Source organism: Ochotona curzoniae, unplaced genomic scaffold, assembly GCF_017591425.1.
Source record: "Ochotona curzoniae isolate NIBS_2020 unplaced genomic scaffold, NIBS_Ocur_1.0 contig_43, whole genome shotgun sequence".
Taxonomy (NCBI): Eukaryota; Metazoa; Chordata; class Mammalia; order Lagomorpha; family Ochotonidae; genus Ochotona; species Ochotona curzoniae.
The window spans coordinates 28,480,863-28,497,761 of NW_024466218.1; the positions used below are offsets into that span (position 1 = coordinate 28,480,863).

The 16,899-nt window shown below is 38.5% G+C and overlaps 1 long non-coding RNA gene across 1 annotated transcript in view; it reads left to right on the forward strand.

Annotated features, from left to right (window-relative positions):
• The window catches only part of LOC121159707, a 108,103-nt gene extending 95,768 nt beyond the window's left edge, over positions 1-12,335 (forward strand). The window contains exons 2-3 of the long non-coding RNA XR_005884408.1: positions 2,635-2,703; positions 12,311-12,335. This is a non-coding gene — a long non-coding RNA (uncharacterized LOC121159707). The remainder of the gene's footprint in view (positions 1-2,634; positions 2,704-12,310) is intronic.
• Positions 12,336-16,899: the final 4,564 nt, after the last annotated feature.

Sequence of the window (16,899 nt, forward strand, 5' to 3'; positions counted from 1 at the left end):
CTTTTTTTCAACCCATAATTTGAGAAAGACCCACTGTTGTTAAAATTCTGCAGTGACAAGGCAGGTTGACAATGCAGGTTGGATCTTGTTAGTCATCTGCCATTAGTTTGCATGGCACATCTGTTCTCTTTGGATTACATTCTGGGTTAAACAGTGACATTTCAAAAATCATGTTCTTCCCAGAACCTCAGAATGTTAACCTTTTTGGAAATAGGATTCTTGCAAATATAGTTAGCTAAGATGAGATCATAGTAGAGGACCCTTTATCAAGTGTGACTGGCACAGACATGAGAACAGCAGAAAGAGACACACAGGGGAATGGGGCATCACAGTGGAGCCAGTTTGGAGTGATGTGTTTACAATCCAAGTTGCTTTAAGGATGGCCAGCAATAGCAGAAGCTTGGAGAGAGACATGAGTTAGAACCCCTCCAGCGTTCCTGTAGTGGGAACATGGCTCCACCGGGACCTGTATGTCAGAATTCTATGCCTCTGATATGTCACACAGCGCCTTGATGTTGTAAGCTACCCAGCTGCGGGTGCATTATTACAATAGCCCTAGAAAGCCAGGACAGATAATATGACCTTCTTGGAACAATTCTGAGGCAGAGGTTTGTTCATTCGATGTGGCTTTATCAAAGGCATTTGGAAATTTTAGGGCTAGGTAAGAGCAGCTCGTGAGAAGGGTGCAAAGAATCAGGGGAGAGAGTAACATTGTGCTTACATTAGCATGTGAATTCTAGTTTGCTACTAACCAGCCAAAGGCCACAAAGTCAGAATCTTTACTTGATTCTTCAGGATTTCCAGCTGTGAGAAGTGCATTTCGGATCGCTTACTTGATCTGCCAGGGTTGTTTGAATTTGGAGGCTCTGCCTAGCTTAACTTGCTGAGCAGTTCTGTTACAAACTAAAAATCAAGCTTGGCTGACTCTGCAAATCTAGTGTAAAAATGGGCAGTTTCTGATAAAAAGATTTTGTTAGTTTTCCAGGGTTTTCTCAGGAAAACACCACTGATTGGATGGCTTCAAGATCAGAAGTGTATTTTCTCAGTGATGGAGATGACAGCTCAGAGATCGAGAGTGAGTGGAGTTGGTTTCTCTGAGTCCTCTCTGGTTCAAAGCAACTACTCTCACTATCTCTTCGCGTGTCTCTCCTGGTATATCTTTGTGTGTCCAAAGTTCGATTTCCTGGAACACCACTCAGATTGGATAACAGGCCATCTTAATGGCTGCCTCATTTCAACTTAACCACTTCAAAAGGCTCCATTTACAGATGTGGTCACTTTCTTAGCTTTTGAAGGTCAGAAATTCAGTGTATGAAAAGTGAGGGATCCATGGGCCTGGTACTGTGGCCTGGCGGCTAAAGTCCTTGCCTTGAACCCGCTGGGATCCCATATGGGTGCCGGTTCTAATCCCAGCAGCTCCACTTACCGTCCAGCTCCCTGCTTGTGGCCTGGGAATGCAGTAGAGGACAGCCCAATACCTTGGGACCCTGCACCCATGTGGGAGACCTGGAGGAAGTTCCTGGCTCCTGGCTTTGGATCGTACAGCACCGGCCGTTGCGCTCACGTGGGGGAGTGAATCATCGGATAGAAGATCTTCCTCTCTGTGTCTCCTCCTCTTTGTATATCTGACTTTGTAATGAAAATCAAAAAATAAATCTTAAAAAAAAAGTGAGATCCAGCCCACACAGGTATCTCAGAATAACAATTATTCAATGTCCTATAATTAGGAAGAATACAAAATTTCAAGAGGAATAACATTAGAAAATAATAAAATACTGCCACTTACTGAGTATGTCATTTGAACACGTTCCATGAAATAAAAATATCCTTGTATTGGCCTGCACTACTGAAAATCTTCCATTCAGTCGTCCTGGGTGGCTAATTCTCTCTTGCAGTTCTCCGTAAACGAAGGAGCAGAGCTGCAGTTGAAGATGTGAATTTATATTGGAGCCACTGATACTTGAAAGGACACATCAGTTTATTTTTGACATTTCCAAGCCTTAACCTTTTGTCTGACATCATCTCTGACTCCACAGGGATTGCTTTGTTGCCCTATACAAATGCACAGTTAAGAACATTGTTAAGGGTGTTTTGTTGCCCCTTCCTGTCTGGAGATAAAACAGGGCACAGTGCCTGTCCATAAAGAAGAAATTCCAACAAGGCATCTGAGAAGACTTTTAGATAAAGTTCCATCCTGACGGGTGTGCCACGGGGGTCGTACTTTCTGAACACTGAATGCAAGTTGTGCAATGTAGCTCTGTTAGTCTTTTTGCTTTTACTGAGAAACTTGATCAAGACTGTAACATGATAGGAAACACATTTCTTTATTGATTGTCCATGCTTGAACTTGGGCATTCTGTGTCTGGAGTCATCCTCTTTTCTCTCTTTCCTTGTGTGAATATGTATATGCATGTTTATATAGATATAGGTATAATCTTAACATTTATATATTTATTTGAAAGGCAAATAAATTTGGGAAAACGAAGACAAATCTCCCATGCATTGTTTCACTCCCCCAGTGGCTACAATGACCATGGCTCAGATACGTTGAAACCAGTAGCCAATAGCTTCTTTCTGTTCTCCCACCTGGTGGCATGGGCCCAGCCACTTAGGTCATCTGCTGTGTTTCTCCAGGCACCATGAGGGAGCTGGATCAAAAATGGAATAACCAACGCGTAAACCAACACCTTCATGGGATTCATGGTAAGTGACTTAACCCAATGTTAGCCATGTGCATTTACTCTTAATCATTATAGGATATCTCTTGCAAAGCAAAATCCAAAATCTTATGTCAACCTTATGAAATAGATAGTAGAAATCTCAAGTTCAAAGGTAAGAGAACAATCAGTAAGTTTCAAGGTCGGAAAAATTCTCAAAATTTCTATTCTGAATAGTCTAGCTGTAAGGGGTTACTACTTTGAGAAACTCTCACTCAACTGGCACAGAGATTTCTGCACAGAAAAGAAGCGTATTGAAAACAAGTCACAGTTCTCTTACCTTCTCCCTGATGAGAGAAAACACTAACAGCTTGTGCAAAGATTGAAGCCTGACTCCTGATGGCCGAGCCAGTGAACAGGTTTTGGGAGGATGCCTTTGCTGTTTCTACCGGATCCACTCAGCTGAACAAACAAGGTTTATCACTGTTGCCTGAGGGGTGCTGGGAGGAGCTGCTGCTTTTACATTGCCTCGTGAGCAGCTGAAACATCCTAGATGGTCAAACACAGATCCGTTTCTTGCTTGCTATTATTCTATCCTTAGCTCTGCTGTCTTCTGATCGAATAATCCTCTCCCTACTATCTACTGGTTGGTCATTCACCTCCATTTATCTTTAGCAATTTAGTTTTCCCTTGGATAAAAACCAAATCATCACTTAAAGCATTCACTCCATAAACTCTTTCTGTCGACACTACTGGGATGTGGTCTATTCTTCACAAGAGCAGCATCAAGAACTTTAATATCTCGGCAGGTTTTTAGATAATTTTGTAGTTAATTAGCTAAACATAGCAGAATGTTCTCAGCACTGTTGTATCTAATGTGAAAATCACTCAATGGATTTTAGTCGTGACACATTATGGTGATATTTTTCCTAATCAGCAATTTATCAAGTTGAGTGGAAAAGTATAGAGTTATGATCTCAAAATATTTAGTGCTGGATTCTAACTCCCATTAGAATATTTCTTATGGGAAATATTTTTTTTCTTGAAAGTGGGATTTAATTTCCTGAAAGTTCATTTCATATATCATAATTCTTTCTACTGTTAAAATTCAAGTTTGGTATTTTTTCCCCTAGAAACAAAATCGCTTTTGGAAGTAATTTTTGTTAAGAGCAAATACTTTAGAATCTAGAATAGTCCCATCAGCATTTCTGGTTATTTTACAGTAAATTCCACATTATGAAATCCACAAATGGTTTGCATTAGGTTTGAAATATTATTTTCCCAGATAACTCAATAGGAATATGTTATAAATGGTCCTTATTGCCTATTCATTAAAGTGTAAGAAATTGCACAAATATTTCACAGACATTAATATCTATAATGATGTTCATATGTTCCAACACATTCAAACCTCATAGAAAGAAAAGGGAAATTTTGTCTTTTCTCCACTTCTATGTCTCAGAATACATCAACAGTAACATAAAACTAAGGCTTTTTTGTAAAAATGGTTGACTAATATCTACTAGGAATATTGGTAGGAGGAAAGATTTTAGCTGCTAGAGTATCTGAAAGTGTTCAAAAATGAAATTAAGTAACACATTTGGGTGCCAGGAATGTTTGAGATCCCTGAAAACTTCTTTTCACAGTATGCGTTTTTTTCTTGAATATTCTATGACATTCTCATATGTATATACTTTGAAAATCCAGGAAGGATCACTGAATGACTTCCTATTTCAGAATACTTTCCACTCATATTTATTTGCTACAAGCAATCTGGACCGGAGCAAAATGGACTGTACCGTGTAGAAGCAAAGGTACATTAAAAAATGTGGACTGCCCGAGTAAAAGGAACCATTGTGTAGCAGCTGTGAGGTTTCCCATTTTCTGGATGACAGGAGGCATCCCAGCTGTGGCTGCTGTGTTCTCAGTTGTGCCAGAGTGCTTGTACCAACCTGGGTTGCTGACCCCCGTGGCTGCTGTGAATGTCACCTGCTGTCACTTAGGAACACTTCTCCAAGTCAACAGATCCAAGAGGCTGCAAACACTGTTTATTCTGCTTTGCCTCTGTGTAGCTCTGTATCTCATTTCTTTGAAAAGCACCTTTCAGCTCAACACACCGTGCCAGCATTCCTCTTTCCTGGTCTAACTCTTCCTTCTGCTGTTATGCTAGTCTCCAGCATTCTCAGATTGCACCTCAGTAGACAATGTTTACAAAGCAGAGCCTTCAGTTGACATGGATATCGTATGTTGTATCCGCTAAGGTGGCAGTTGCAGTTTTCACATTTCTAGAGTAATTTATACGTTATCTGACATCACTAGTTGACAATTCAAATATAAAATTAAAGTAAGTTGTGGCCTGGAATGCCTCTGAAAAGGTTGCTTATTTGAAGCAATAATATCTAGTTCTTCTTAACTTATTTATTATTTTTTTTTTGGAGGGCGGACTATGATTTAGTCCATAACTTTTTAAAAAAGATTTATTTATTCTTACTCGAAAGGTAGATCCACAGTGAGAAAGAGACACAGAGAAAGATCTTTATCTACTGGTTCACTCACAAATGGCTGCAAGGGCCAGAGTTGAGCTATTCCAAAGCCACAAGCCAGGAGCCTCATCCAGGGCTCCCATGGGGGTGTGGTGTCCCAAGGCTTTGGGATGTCCTCTAACTGCCTTCCCAGTCCACAGAAAGGCAGCTGAATGGGCAGTTGAGCAGCTGAGACTAGACCTGGCTCCCATGTGGGATCCCGGCACTTGCAAGGTGAGGATTGAGCCAACACACCGGGCCCTAGTCCATAGTTTTTATAAGATATTTATTATATTTTTAAAACTGTGCAATTTAGAATGGAATCGTTTGCCACATCATCTCAATCAATAGAAGATAATGCATACACACCCACACAGATAGCTAAAATGAAGTATTAAAGGAAGTCAGTTGATTTGGTTTAAATCTTGCTCAATTAGTTGAGAATTTACTGTAATCGCTTCTTCTCAATTTTGTCTGGCTTGATATTTTAATACAAAATACCATTGGTACCACTAGTGGAATTTTAATGGAAATTGTAAAACTAGATGTAGTTATTAACACATAGTAAGTTGTCATGTATGAATTGAATACATCTTTATCATTTAAAACAATTAGACTTTAAGAGCAACACAATTTGGTATACTGGTGTATTTGTAGTGTTTGAAAAATAGCAAGCCATTCTCTTCACTTTAACATAGTTCTAGAGTAATAAGTTTACTTACAACAGATATTACAAATTCTATAAATGAATTTATGCTTTAAAACTGGAGCAGATTCAAAATTAATTTTGTTGCTTAAAAATATCACTCAAAGACATAGTCCTTGAAAAAGAAAAAGAATTTAGAAATGCCAATATTTCCATCTGGACTTTTTAACAATTGTTGACTCGTGAAAGTCTGTTAAATTCTCTGGTGTTGGTCTCTCTCCCTCTTCCCTCCTTCCCTCTCTTCTTTCCTTTCATCTAACATCCATTTGGACACAAGAACTGGCATATATTCACCAATTCACATACACTTTCAATCTAAAACTCCTTAGATAATGAATGTTTACTTTAAAAAAATAGACTGTTATTTGGGATAGTTAATCACATTAAGCTAAAAAACTTATAATTTTGGAAACTGGCCAAACAATAAGATAATCTGAAACTGAAAACTAATTTTAAATTGTTTTCTCATGATATAAGCTTGTTAGAAGAAAAATGTTTTATTACATATTTGGTGAGCTTCACTGTTTTTAAGCTGTAGAGAAATAACATACATTTGTTTTGGCTAAAGAAATATATTTACTAATTTTGCCTTTGAGAGAATATTTACTTTTTCACCATACTTCACCTCTCAAATGGTGAGATGAAAATTCAGCAAAATTTAAAGCATTTTAAAAATTGAGTGAAAGGCAATCCTTTTACTTCATAATTTTTAATGTGTTATGGGTGATTGCAGATATTCACATAGAATTGGTCTATAAGGTGTGACATTTTTGTGAATGAACAACTGAATATATTCCTGCATTTAAAATGTATAAACAACCAATAAATAGGACATTCAAGTTTAGTTAGGATTTGACCTGGAACCACATACCTTTCCATCATTCAAAAAAGTATGACCTTAATTTTATAATTTCAAGTTCATGCACCATGATATCAAGTCAATGTATGCTCTTCCAAATCCATTCATATGGCAAGGTGCACTGTCTGTCTTGGTTGGTGGTGGGTGTGCATTTTTACCTTGCTGTGAATCTTCATGGGTCTTTGATTTTGGATTTGGGAGGGGGATACATTGGGATGCTGACCCAGTGTGGTGAATATGTGGGTGGATAATATTTATTAGCAGTAGCCTATGCTGCAAATTTAATAATAATTTTAAGAAGTGTTAAGAATAGTTGCGATTGTACTAACATGTAGTAAAATGCAGGATTATATTTTTCTCTAAGAACTTTTTATAGTGTACACTATGCTACAATTTATATAGGTTGCTTCAAATGAATTCTTTCTTCCTCATAATATATTCCTGTGTTCTGAAAATCATGTAAGTTACGGGCTCTGCACTCAAAGAACTCTAAAGAAAAACAGACTTCAGAACAGCATGTCTGTAAAATCATACAGTCATAATACTTTTGCCATTCATACATGGAGTATTTTAATAGATTTCTATGGGAATTAAAGAAATTTATTTATGTGAAACAGAGAAAAGTAGAAACTGCTAGCTGTTCTTATTTTATGTGAATGGATGTCATGATGGTATGTTGCACTTATCAGTCAGTTTTTGTGAGAAGTATGGAAAATTGCAAGGAAGATAAAATACTTGGAAATATGAGATTGCTTTACCAGCTAAGAAATGAAAAATTTGAAAAAAGGGATACATTAAGGCACCCTTGGTTTATAACAGTATGCATGGTGGCTCAGATGAGCATGGACACATGCCATTTGAGGAAATCACAGTGGATATATGATTGAAGAAACGGGAGCAGTGAGAGGGAGACTGGGGGTGGGGAGGCTCCTTTAAGAAAGTTAGCTTTTCCTGATGCAGTGTGTACAAATCTAAGGAGACTGAATGATTGAAACATGGGTTTTATAATTAGAAAGGCCAGCATCGAAATCAAAATCTAGCCCTTACCAGGTATATGATCTATAGGAATTATAACTATTCTCTAAATTGTGTGTGTTTTTAAGCCTGTGAAGCAAATATAATGTTACTTAACTCAAAAGATAGAAATACTTATTATTAGATAAGGTAGTATAAAATGTCTATTATATTACCAATGTATAATTTAGCAAATTCTGTAAATTATGATAACCCTTGTAAAGATTTTAAGAAAAGTGATTTTTTTTTCACTTGTCAAGGGCATACTGGGTAGGCAACGGAGCAGATAGGTTTGAGTGAAGAGATTGTAGAGTTTGAATACCAAAAGAGCAGATGACATGATTTTTGTAGAGTGAGAGATGAAGAAGCAAATTCCCGATGATTGACATGGCGGATGGAAGGTAAAAGGATCTTAAGGAGGCTGAATCCATGCATGCAGTGATTCATTTGGCATGGAGGGTCCCTGAGTGAGAAAGAGGAGGATTGGTTTAAGGAACTGACTACCTAGTGTTATGCCTCAATAATCATAGCTAAGAATCGATTCCTGATTTTATGCATAAACCATTTAGTGTCAAGGGCAGTGAAGTTTTCTGAACCACATAAAGCAATGAGCAGGCATATGAATCCCTGACTGCTCAGGAAGATCTTGCTGGTGGAAGACAAAGACTGTTGGATAGGTGATCAATCTCTGGGCCGGGCAAGGTGGGAAAAATATTCACTAAGTATCATCCAGACCTATGGTGATTTAGAGAGAAAGGAAACTCAGGCAGCAGAAAAATCTTTTGAGGTAACATGTGCATAAGTCTGTGTCCTTGCCTACATATCCGTCTGTGAAGAACCCAAGGTGGTTTTGATTTTTGAACTTTAATATGGGTGGTAATTGAACTGTTTCTGTGTGGTAAAGTCAGAAAGGAACAAGAACAAGAGAGGTAGAAGATGAAAGAGAGGGAATTGACTGGATAAAATTGTCCAAAGGGACTCGATTAGATCAAATTGGTCTGGGTTTTTGCTTAAAAGCATGCGTTCCTGTGAGACCTGGGAAGGAAGGCAATCCATCATGTCAGAGTTTACAAAATCTTCCAACACATCTCTTTTACAAATTCTGACTTTTGTGTAATGGGTCTTCATAAAACATAGATATTTACATTCCATGGTCCATTTATTTATGACTCCACTTACGCGTCATGTCATTTTGGGGAAAATTATGATGAGGCACATTTCAAATCGTAGGAACCACTAGAGCCTGTGCTGTCTTCCTAATTGCATTTTGCAATTTCCTAAAGGTGGTCTCCTGAGATTGCTTACCACGGACTATCTTAAATTTAAAATATCCTTTAATAAGTTATCTTGGTACTTCCTAAATTCAACTGCTTGGTGCATTTCAGGAGCACCTTATGTATGGCCATTTCTCCAGGGTGGCAAGGAAGGGTCTTGGACTGAGACTCCTGCCTGATTGTAGTTCTGCCTCTGTGAGTCGTGTGTATTCTGTTCTTTGTTGTAAGCCATTTGTGAATTTAATGCTTTTTGGAAGTGTGGCAGATTTCCCTGGGTTACTCCGTGTTTATTTGCTGAAATAACCACAGGGTGAGAGATGAGGTACAGATGTCTATATAAGCAGTGTGAATATTTTTATTGTGACAAGCAAAAATTTCCTGCTGTTTATTAGATCGAATGAAAACAAACAAGCAGTGAAGGCAGGACGTTTGCAATTGATTGCACAGCAACCTTGCCATGCTTCTTTTATCATCAGCTCTCTTTTTAATCTCCATTACTCCTTTCAAGACAATGTTCTCTACTGGCAAACCTTGTCTACTAGTCAGGCACTCTCTCAGCAGCTGACTTTCTTATTTTTTGATATTAAAAGCCTAAAAGGTATGAACTCTTCACATTTCCTTCTATACCCAAGAACTTGACTCTACCCACTGCTCTTTTCTTTTTCTCTGTTCAACAGTACAATTCAAGAAGCATGTTCATGCCCGGGGTGATGCGTTGACCTGTTCCTCTTGATTCCGAATGCTCCTGACTGCTCTGGTTATATTGATGACTGTCCTTCCTGTATTTTCAGTAATGTTTTCTGTATTACTGGTTCCTGCATTGCTTCCTACAATCCATTGGACTTATGCTGATGTCTTCCGTTAAAATAAAATCAATGGCAATCTCATTGTAAGCAAAGCATCATGATCCTCATAGCAACTGAGCATCGGTTCTCTGGTTGTTACATTTCACTGTGAGTCTCTCCGTCCATCTCTTCCTTTCCCCTGCATTTCTGCTGACATTTCTGTATTAGGTGCTTCCAGGGCTTCACTGTCTTCTATACTGTTCGTCATTTGGCTTCTGCACTTTCCAGTTCCGTGTCAACATGGTCAACTGAGTTCTGTGAATAATGGCATTCCGTTTGTTATTTGGTCTCTGTACTAAGCAGGCTACATTTCTTTTATCATCCTTCAGTATTGGTATTATCATTGTCCACAAATTCCTCCTCTTGTCCCATGCTGGGATCCATTTCCACATGCTTTCCAACCCTGTGGGATTTTTTATTTAAAGAATTTTCTTATTTATCTGAAAGGCACCATTAGAGAGAAGGAGGGCAGAGACAGATCTTCCATCTCTTGGTTTACTCCATAAATGGTTGCAGTGGCTGTGGTGGGCCTGGCCAAAGCCATAAGCCTGGATCTTCATCTGGGATCTTCCTTGTGAGTAGCAATGGTTCAAGCACTTGGACCATCTTTTACTGCTTTCCCAGGTGCTTTTGAAGAAAGTTGTTTTGAAAGTGGAGCAGCCCGTACTCAAACTAGCATTCATATGGGATACGGGGATTGCAGCCAGTAGCTTAACCTTCTGCACCTGATACATAGTGATATGCTAATGCCATGCTGCTGACATGCTAATGATGTGCTGATATGATACTATGATAGATCAATATCAGTGGATGCAGCACACTTGTTTTTGTGTTTATTGAAAAAGAGCACTCCGCAGTCTCATGTTTTTTTTTTTTCCTGTCTGGCATGAAGCAGTTGAGTTGCCCACATTTATGGTGTTTTTGTTTGTTTATTTATTGTTGTTGTTGAAAAATTGGAGTGCAAGAAGATATAGTTCACTTTGGGCCTAGTGTGATAGCCCAATGGCTAAAGTCCTTGCCTTGCATGTGCTGGGATCTCGTATTGATGCTGGTTCATGTCCCAGCTGCTCCACTTTTTTTCCAGCTTCTTGCTGGAGCCTGCCAAGGCAGCAGAGGATGGCCCAAGGCCTTGGGATCCTCCACTTGTGTGGGAGATCTGGATGAAGCTCCTGGCTTCTTGTTTTGGATCAGCTCAGCTCCGGCCACTGTGACCACTTGGAAGATCTTTCTCTCTGTCTCCCCCTCTCTTTGTAAATCTGAGTTTCAATAAGAATAAATAAATCTTAAGAAATATATAGTTCACTCGTATCATAATTTTCCTGATAATTCTTGAAAAAATATGTTTATTTGCTCCAGAGGAGGCCCTTTTATTAATACAGTTTTAAAAGAGGAAAAATGTAGCTCCTTTTTTACATGGAATTTAAAAAATATTTATTAATTTTTGATGATTTTTACATACTTAATTAGGGTGATAAGGGTCAAGAAAGGTGGATGAGACCATTATTTCCACATTCCTTTTTCTGGGGGAATGAGGGAAATAAGGGGAGAAGCCACATCTCCCAGATGTGTCTGTACCTTGAGTTGGAGGACAGTCACCTGACATCACCCCAGGTTTCCCGATATGGGCATGCTCTGAGGGTCCTGCTCAAGAGGTTTTATAGTTCATCAGTTCTGAGTTATTGCCAATCTCACTACTCCAATCACAATGAAATCTCGCCAGAACCCACTGGTTGATACAGCCCTCCTTAGAGTCTTTGTTTGCCCAGATATTCACTGCCAACACCTGGCTGTGGTAGTTGAGCAATTTGTTCTGTCCTCCATCCTCCATTATGGTACCAGCTGTCCTCTGTAGACTCCAATCCTCCATGTGCACCTGGATATGCTGTCTGCTGCTCTGTGTAAGCACACAGGAAGTCCAGCTCTGACACACTCCATGGTCAGACCATGGACCTTGCAATTCTTTCCATGGTTAGACAGGGCATCCCCCCAAAATGTAGCTCTTGAAAAACTATTTTCAAGGGATGTTTATTAATGACTTGCCTGAATAGCACAGGTATAACCCAAAATAAGAAAAAAAGAATGAGAAGAATGTCTGTTCATAACAGCATTCACCATCATGAATCTTGCTGAAAAATTACTATTTAATCTTACTATGATGCTAATGTGTGTAAATAAAATAAGTAAAAAGGCATATATTTCAGCACTTTAAGATTTTGTTGTATCAAAGTCTTCTTAGTTTTACTATAGATTTAAATCTGTATGTTTTAAAACATTTGAAAACTATTACTCAATCTGTGTTTTATTTGTCAGCAATGATGAAAATGAATTCAAAGATAATTGTTTTGCCATGAAGAAAATGCAATTGATGTCCTTTCTTTCTAACTCAAAATTTCCTAAATTAAATTTGATTTTGTTTGCTTTTTCTTCCCCTAGGTCATGGGGCGTCTCAACAAAACAGGTTGGAATTGTTTGTTTGAGATGAAATGTTATACAAATATGACCATGTTGAAACTAGCTTTACAGTTTTAATCTTTTTAAGCCAAAATCAAACTATGAAATTTGACCTTGAGGAGAACTGAGGTTTTACTATAATTTTAATTGATTTTCTTATTTTCTTTCACAAGGAAGCATGGAGCGTTTGTCATAGTAGTTAAACTGCTGGCTTGGAAGCCCGCTTCCTGTAGTGGAGTGTCTGGGCTGTTCTCAGTCCTGCTCCAGATTCTGGCTTCCTGCTGTTGTGGGTCCTGAGCATCATGCATGATGGCTCAGGTGCTTGGGTTTTCACCATCCACAAAAGAGGTTTGATTTGGCTTCAGGTTTTAGCCTGGCTCAGCCCTGGAGGCTACAGACATTTAAGGAGTGAGCCAGTGGAGGAGAGCTCCCTTCCTTCCTTCCTTCCTTCCTTCCTTCCTTCCTTCCTTCCTTCCTTCCTTCCTTCCTTCCTTCCTTCCTTCCTTCCTTCCTTCCTTCCTTCCTTCCTTCCTTCCTTCCTTTCTTTCCAATATAATAAATTTATTTGATTTGATTTGAAATGATGAGCCAGTGGAGGAGAGCTCCCTTCCTTCCTTCCTTCCTTTCTTTCTTTCCAATATAATAAATTTATTCGATTTGATTTTAAATGATGTTGACTTACTTAACAAGCATGCATGCCCACATTGATCAGGGTGGGGAGGGTGGAGGAATGGGGGAAAGTAGATGAGACAACTGTTTCCAATCTGCTTTTTCCTTGCTTTATCTGGGGAAGGTGAGGAGGAAGAAGGGAGGGCTGTGCTCAGCAGCCCAATTGCATCAGTATCCAGGATTGGAGAATGACCACCTGATGTTTCGGTATGCCAGACTGGGCTAGGCTCCAGCACCCGCTGGTGCTCACAGGAGCCATTATCTCCTCTCCTCCTATGCTCCCCCAAAGTCTCTCTTTTTCAAATAAAATAAAAGAAAGTAGCTTAATTTTTCACGAAAGAAGATGGCCAGAGAAAACATAAGCTTGGTGCATGTTGTTTTTCCCTCTGAGAAGTGCGTGTCCGTTTGAAAACGTGTGTGGTTACCTGAGAACTTGGGATGGAGAGCTCAATTGTTTTCATCCAGGTAAATTGAGAATGATCTTTGACCCTAACATTTTAATAATCTCCAGCTATACATTTTGTTTAGTTACTTCTTGGTGCAATATTTTCATAAGTCACTGAAATTTTGCATATTTAGTTCAGCTCACTTGAAAACTGAGACATTCATTACCTTGGGATAATAAATCAGTAAAGTAAGTTTTCCTAAGGGTTACTTATTTCCATTAGAAACACTTCCGATGATAATGAACTGTAGTCTATTTTATTAGCTGCAGTGTCAAAACTATTACCATGTGAGAATTTTGAAATTGTTTCATTACATACATGCTTACATAGGGAAATCAGTTGTAATGAGTTCTGTCACAAAATACTTTTGTTTTTGGTGGTAAGGATGAAACCCAGCTTCCTCTGTCAGAAATGTTAAATAATGAACATGCCTCACTTAGAGGATTCAACAGGGCCTTGCAGGGTTCATTATCTCTTCCCTGCTACAAGTGATCCTCAGAAACATCAAATGGTGAAATAATAAAAATAGAATGAATTAAACTATAGAAAACATAGGTATTTAATGACTGACCAATCCAAGCAACACTATTTTAAAGATGCACTTATTTAAACTGAATATATACCATGATTATTTATATTAGCCATATAATGTGTATACCGAATTAAAACAAAAATAACATGAAATTGAAATATTTATTTCCTTTATTCAGAGGGAGTAGTCAGAGAAGACATCCTGTGAGTCTTTTTGTTGTTCTGCAGGGGGAATTCTCAGAAATTTAACAATTAACAGGATGTTTTATCCTTAGAAAATAACTCATTTGTAAGTTGAACACTATCTAATAGCTCATTAGTGTGCTCTATTGCATGTAAAATGCATACTCCTTTTTTTGAAAAAAGTTCTTGTTGCTAGGCAGCAAGTCTATTTTAGTCCAAAATGTAGATGAACCATTGCATTTTAACAATTAACAAAGATTTATGTATGAGAGTGGATATGTGTCTTGACATATCAGTTTCTTATTTTTATTGCAAGGAACTGTAGTTTTGACATGATTTGAGGGCATGCCCTGGAAGTTCATGTGTTGGACTCTCAGTTCTGTTTGTTGCAGTGTTAGGCCATGATGGAAGTTTGCATAGGTAGAGCTTCGTGTGAGATGACTAGATCAGCAGACCATTGTCCTCTGAAGAACTAATACTGGCTTTGCTTCTAGTGAGAGTCGGTTATCAGAACAGGAACAAGACTGGCCCCTCCCCAGTCTTTCGTTTCCTGTCTCGCCATGGGATTTCTCCTCACACGTGCTTGTGCTGTGATGGCGTGTCCATCAGCCTCCAGAATTCTGAGCTCAAAACATCTCTTTGTGATCCTCTTCCTTAGGTATCTATAGCAGTAGAACAAGAGCAGTACAACATGAATAACGCTTAAAGACTGGAAGGGATTTTAAGTTTCTAGTTTCTACCTTATGAGGTTAGACGATGAAAATAAACATTCTTCTTGTGGAAATGCATAAAAGCACATCAAGAATCGACTGTTCATTCCAAAGATGAAGATTGTTAGAATTCTTTAAAAAAAAGGTACTATTGGAATTTATTATTTTATTATTTTCCCACAGTACACTTTTGTAGGAATAGGAACTCATACTTCCCCCTTCTCTTCCTCTCTTCCCACTTTCCCCTCCTTCCCATTCCCCCCATATTAGCACAACAGTATAGTATAGACCCTTTGTACAAGTTTAACTCTCTGATATTTAAATATATCATGGCATAATTACTACAGATAAATGTAGAAACATAGTGTCATATTTTAGAGGCATATTTACAAGTTTCTTTGGGAGTCTTACTTTTAGTCCTAAGTAGAGGTGCATACTGCAGACCTTGCTTCCTGGTATGCTAGTTTACCTTTTATAGCTCATGTATAATGATATGTATTTGTTTACATATATATGTTGTGCGTTGGTTGTCTTATATCAGAGAGAATATGTGATATTTGTCATTTTGGGAGCGATTTACTTCACTTAGCACAGTGAGTTCCAAATGGGACCATTTTGTTGCAAATGGCAAGATTCATTCCTCTCTATGGGTGAGCAGTATTCCATTGAGTAGATGTACCACAGTTTCTTTATCCATTCTTCTGTTGGTTGGCATATGGGTTGATTCTATGTGTCTTTATCATTGTGAATTGTGCTGATATAAATACAGAGTGGTAGGATACTCTCTGGAATACAGATGTCATTTCCTTTGGATGTATTCGCAGCAGTGGGATGGCTGGGTCATCTGGTAGATGGGTTCTCAGTTGATCACTCTCCATAGTGGCTTTCAAAGTGGTTGTTACTAGTTAACATTACTATCAATCCTGAAGCAGGGTACCTTCCCCCACATCTTTGCCAACAAGCGTTTCTGATTTCTGCATATGGGCCATTCTTACTGGAGTCAGATGGAAGCTCATTGTAGTTTTATTTGCATTTCCCTAATGCAGAACTTAGCATTTTTTTCATGTAGCTGTTAGTCTCTTGAATGTTATTTTTCAAAAAAATATCTGTTAATGTCCTTCTCCTGTTTCTTTTTTAAATATTTATTTTTATTGGGAAATCAGATATATAGAAGGGAGTAGAGATAGAGAGGAAGATTCACTCTCCAAATGGCTGCAAATCTGAAGCCAGGAGCTTTTTCCGGGTCTCCCACATGGTTTCAGCCTTTGCCCATTTCTTAACAGGGTTGTTTGTTTTGTTGTTGTTGAGTTTATGGGGCTCTTTGTAGATACTGGGTATTAGTTCTGTATGTATTGTATAGAGTGCAAAGATATATTCTTTTGGTTGCCTTCTCACTTTTTTGACCATTTCTTTGCTTGTACAGAAGCTTCTTAGTTTGATTTAGTCCCCTTAGTTTGATTTGCTTGTTTTGACTGTAACTGTGCTGTGCTGTTGGTGTCTTCTTTAAGACATCTGCCTGTACCTATTTGTTGTGTGATGGTACCTGTGTTTTTTTCCAGTAGTTTGATGGTTTCTAGACAGAGGTGTAGATCCCTGATCCATTTAGAGCTGATTTTTTTTTATACTTCTACAAGTGCATATCTGGTTTTCCCTGCAGCATTTGTTAAAGATACTACCCTTTCTCCCTGGGTTGTTTTAAGATTTCTTGTAGATTAGTTGTCTGTGGATGTGTGAGTTCATTTCTGAGATTTCTATTCTGTTCCATTGATCTTTCCCCCTGTTTTTGTACCAGTTCCATACTGTTTTGATGACCACTGCCCCATAATATAGCTTGAAATCTGGTATTTTAATTTTTCCAGCTTTCTTTTTATTGATGGATTTCCCCCAGTTTTTGATTGTTTCAGAAACTTTGTCCACCCTGCTCACTGCTTTGTGCCAAGTAGGTAGAACAATGACTGACATATGGTTATGCTCACGACATATCTACACAGGGGAAAAGGGAACAGTGATGTGAGAGTGTAGAATTGGATGT